The sequence below is a fragment of the Citrus clementina genome, unplaced genomic scaffold, assembly GCF_000493195.1.
Source record: "Citrus clementina cultivar Clemenules unplaced genomic scaffold, Citrus_clementina_v1.0 scaffold_8, whole genome shotgun sequence".
NCBI lineage: Eukaryota > Viridiplantae > Streptophyta > Magnoliopsida > Sapindales > Rutaceae > Citrus > Citrus x clementina.
In genome coordinates, this window is record NW_006262022.1 from 16,511,309 (window position 1) to 16,516,763 (window position 5,455).

Sequence of the window (5,455 nt, forward strand, 5' to 3'; positions counted from 1 at the left end):
TTAAAGTTTTTTGAGTGAATGAAAAATAATTTGGTAGGTAATGTATAGAGTTGAAAAGATAGATTTTTTCTTTCCTTCAAATGTTATGATATATTACTTGAGTGCAAAGTTGTTTTTATTATTATGACATTGGTCATTTCATTTGCAGGTGTAATTGATTTGTAAAACTTTAATAGAAAAGCGTTACGCTCCAACACTTCTTGCACCAGTTTGTTTTTTCGCAATTCCTAGAGTGGTAAAATATAATCATCCTGAAATGTTAATCCTTTTCTTCATGCTGTTTATCAAATGTGCTATTTGTTATTATAGATTATGTATCATTTATCACTGCAACAATACGGAGGAATCTACCCAAGTCTGATGTATGCTATGGTGTGTACAAGGCCTGATATATCTCAAGCAGTGAGCGTGGTTAGTAGATACATGTATAATTTGGGTAAAAATCATTGGCTTGCAGTAAAGTGGATTTTCCGATATTTGTATGGGACAATTGATGTTGGGTTATTGTTAAAAAAAGATTGTAGTCAACAATGTGTGGGGTATTGTGATTCTGATTTTGCTGGAGACCTAGATAAGCGAAGATCAACAACGGGCTACGTATTCACATTGAATGGAGATCCAATTAGTTGGAGGTCAATTCTACAGTTGACAATTGCTCTTTCCACTGCAGAAGCAGAGTACATGACAGCAACTGAGGCTGTAAAAGAAGCTATTTGGTTGAAAGGCTTGTTAGGAGATTTGGGAGTAATCCAGCAAAACATTGCGGTCTTCTATGATAATCAAAATGCAATATTTCTTACGAAGAATCAAACATATCATGCTCGGACGAAACACATAGATATGAAATATCATTATGTGTGAGAGATTATCAAGGGTGGTGATGTGTTATTAAAGAATATCAATGCCAAAGATAACCCATTAGATATTTTGACAAATGTGGTTTATGGAGTTAAGTTTCAACATTGCTTGAAACTAATTCAAATCCTTCGAATGTGTTGAGTTCGGAAATCATGAACTACGATCGACTTGATCCCAGATTTGGGTACATAGGCAGTCACAGAGATGCAGCCACTTTGGGGATGATGGTTTATTGATAGTCGGCTTAGATTTAGATAAATCTTCGCCGAGATGGAGAATTATTGAAAAGTCAAATTCAGTGATTTGTTTATTCAAATTGGTTGAAAAAAGGAACAGGTAAGTCACATGCATAATTGAATATTTGGAAGAGTTTGGCACCATATGCATTCATTTGTCAAATTTGAAGAATTCAGTTGCTGACTTAATTGATAATTTGACAAAGGGTTTGGTGCAACAGTGCAACCATTTTGGCTATAAATAGAGATGTATTCTTCATTTGTAAAGCATCCCAAAATTTGAGAGATTAAGAGAAATTGCAAGTAAAGCAATTCTAGAGTTCTGAGAGTGTGAGCAATTGGAGAATATGTGTGAGAGTACTGGGTGTACTTGGGTTCTGGAAAGTGAGGTTTCTCTACTCATATTTGTACTCTAATAATTGTTAGTAATACAATTATTTTTCTCTTGCTCCTGTGGACGTAGACATATTGCCGAACCACGTAAAATTATGTATCCTTTATTTTTATGTGATTATTTGGTGCGCTTGATTCCGCATTCCGCGCACAACAGATTTTTCTTCCATTTCTGAGTGTAGTGTTCTAATGTTTGACAAAGCCAAACTTGTGTATATTATGAACTCAAATCAGATTTGGGGTTGCGCTTCTTCATGCCTCAAATAGAAGTCTAACATCACATATATTGGGGGACAACGATCTCAGGTTGGAGTTGGTTGTAGAAAATTATCAACAGCAACAGAACCTTGTTGGAGAAGCCTCATTGCTAAAGGTTTTATACCATCTAAATCCGTTATAATAATCCAATTGCTATCGGCTCAAACTAAAATCAAAGTAATGTTGGATGTTATTTCGGTCAGTCTTAGTTACAAACTAAGTGCACGAAATAAGTTAAAAGGCCTTCGGAATTTCGGTAGTAGGTTTGTATATGCTAAACAGAACACAAAATTTCCTCCATCAATTTTATGGCAGTTTTTTCACGTTTGTATTCCAAACTATAATGATTTTTGAAAAGAAACAACAAAGAGTTAAGGAAATAAATTTATACCAAATTGTAGGATATCCAAAGTCAAGATTTAATTAATTTACCAAATTTCTCTTCTCACGGGAGTTTCATTAAAGATTACAGGGCAATATTCATAATAATTGAGTACCATGATTATTTTTTTAAATCACCAATATTCATAATAATTGTGTTTTTCTCTCTTCAGGACTTTTATTAGTCATGAAAGTTAGCGGTCGCAGTTCAAACAAACCTCCAAGTACCAAATTTTCTTGATTCATAACTTTTGAATAATGTTTTTGTGGCAAAAAGATTGTGAAGTTTAAAATATTATCAACTCATTTAATTGGAAATTTAGCAAATGCGACGGGGATGACGACGACAACAAATCTAGAGGAATTGCAGAAGCAGCATGAAGAGAAGGCGTTGAAGACATTATCGACTCATTTAATTGGAAATTTAGCAAATGCGACGGGGACGACGACGACAATAGAGCTGGAGGCATTGCAGAAGCAGCATGAAGAGAAGGTGTTGAAGATACAAGAGCTGAAGAAGCAAATTAAATCAACGAAGGTTAGCTTGGAGGAGGAGGAGAAGAAGAATGCGAAGGAGAGCGGATTTTCGATAGCCTGTGTGAGACATATAATATCCTAAGAGAAGTGGGTAATCATGTACAAATGCAGTTAATTTATAAACGTGTTATAATAGTTTACAATTATCTAGCTGGCTCAATTTTTATGCTTTATGGTGCGTTTAAGATTGAAGTTGGACAATTGTATCTTAAAAGGTACAACATTAAACTGTTTGGTAAATACTAACTATTGTACCTTGGAAGATATGTGTTAGCCTAAAGGGCTATAGATAATGTAATTTTGATGATAACAAACATGTGTATTAAGTAATTTAATAAATATTGTATTTCATATTTTCACTAGTTTTTTAAGGATAATATTTATGCAAGTGAATTAAGTGAAATTAAGATTGAAGACACTCAACGAACAACGGCAACATCAAGAATATAGTTTAGAGCTCAACGAACAAATTAGTGCGCTAAATTCTTGTAAAGCCGGTATGATTTAATTGATGCATGATTTAGCATTTGAGAAGCTCAAGATATTAATTTAATTAAATACTTTTCATTAACTAAAAAATTTTATTTTTTACAAATTAAAGTATGTTGTGGATTTAAGTAATTTGGACTTAAATGCTAAGATTTGAAATCTTTCATTTAAATAAGTAATAAATTTCAGAGTTGGACGTTTTTATAAACATTTGAAATATTTTGGGCCATACTATAATTTATGAATATTTTGGAATAAAGTGAAAGGTTTTGAGAACTTTGAAAAATATGGGTATTATGTTAAAAATGACCTTTGTGCGAAATAATAAAATCTTTGGGGTGATATCATAATTTCAGAAAGTTTGGGAAAGACAATTATTATTATGAAATTCTGAAATTGGACCTATTTGTAAAGTTTTATGACGTTTTGAGCCATAGTATAATTATAGAAAGTTTTGGGCCAAAGTGTAATTTCAGTGAACAGTGTTACTGTAGCAAAATTCAAAAATAACAGTAATATCACTGTTCCTGAGCGGCTAACCGCTTGAGCCCAGAAATTTACCTATAACGGCTAATTTTTGGGCTTTCACTATAAAAACTCAACTCAAACTTCATTCTAAGAACTAATGCACGCAAATATACGATTATACAACATATATTGAGCTTCCAAAATGCAAATCATCATTGATTGAATCATTGTTGAGCTATTAGATGCATATCCACTCTTAAAGAGAGTTTTTATTATAATTTTCATTTCTTATCAAATTGTGAGTGTGTAAGTGTGGGAAACACTTGGGATGAAGAGATTGGGGAGATTTCTTGGTTGTAAAGGTTCATTGATACCTTGGAAGTCAATTGTAAAAACTTGAAGTCTTGGGAAGCTTGGATAGTGAAATCCTCGAGCTTGGTTGTCTTGGAGGCGTGGACGTAGGCGGGGATTGCCGAATCACGTAAAATCCGCGTGTTTGTTTTTCTCTTCCCTTGCTCTTTTATTTTTACGCTTGTTTGAATTTATTGTTCTATATTTCATTAAGGCGTTAGATTGATTTGTTGTGCAAATCGTATTGCATTATTTTTAAAAACCCAATTCACCCCCCCTTCTTGGGTTGCGTTACTTGCATTTCATTTGGTATCAGAGCTTGGTTCTCTTGTTAGGACTTAACCGTCTAGAGTAAAAGATCCATGGCAACCCAAAATGATTCAACCTTTAGGGAAGGACAATCCACAACTAGGCCACCGTTCTTTGACGGAAATGACTACCCGTATTGGAAAACTAGGATGAGAATTTATTTACAAGCATTAGATTATGAAATTTGGGAAGTTGTATGTGATGGTCCATTTATGCCTTTGACTAAAAATGAAATTGGGGAAGACATTCCAAAACCTTCACGGGAATGGAATGAATTGGAAACGAGAAAAGCTTCTCTAAATTCCAAAGCCATGAATGCCCTGTTTTGTGCACTCGATAAGAAAGAGTTTCATAGAGTGTTTAGTTGTGAAAGTGCTAATGAAATTTAGCACAAACTTGAAGTTGTTTATGAAGGCACAAATCAAGTGAAAGAGTCTAAAATTAGTAGATACACTCGGCAATATGAATTGTTCCAAATGGAACAAAATGAGAGTATGTATTCTATGTATACTAGATTTATGGACATAGTAAACACTCTAGGAGCCCTAGGAAAGACCTTTTCAAATAGCGAGAAAGTTAAGAAAATCATTAGGTCGTTACTTAAGGAATGGAGACAAAAAAGGACTGCCATTTAGGAAGCTAAAGATTTGAATATCTTACCTATTGATGATTTAATTGGTTCTCTTATTTCTTATGAGGAAGATTTGGTAGCTGAAAGAGGAAATGAGGAAAGGAAGAAAAACATTGCTCTCAAAGTCACCAAATATGAGAGTGATGGGGAAAGTGAACTGGATGATGAGGAGTTGGTTATGCTAGTAAGGAGGTTCAGAAAGTTTTTCAAGAAAACCGGTGACCGAAGAAAATTCAGAAATTTCAAAAACCAAAAAGAGAAGAAAGAGGTAATCATATGCTTTGAATGCAAGAAGCCCGGCCATATGAGATCGGAATGCCCACTTCTCAAGAAACTGAAGAAGAAAGCTATGATTGTTACTTGGGATGATAGCGATGAAGATTCAAGTGATGAAGATGAGTCACAAGAAGTATCAAACCTATCACTTATGGCACTAGGAGATGATGATGATCTCAATGAGGTAAGTGATCCAACCTATGATGAATTATATGATGCTTTTAAAAAAATGCATGATGAGTTGATGAAAATTGGTAAAAAGAATGCA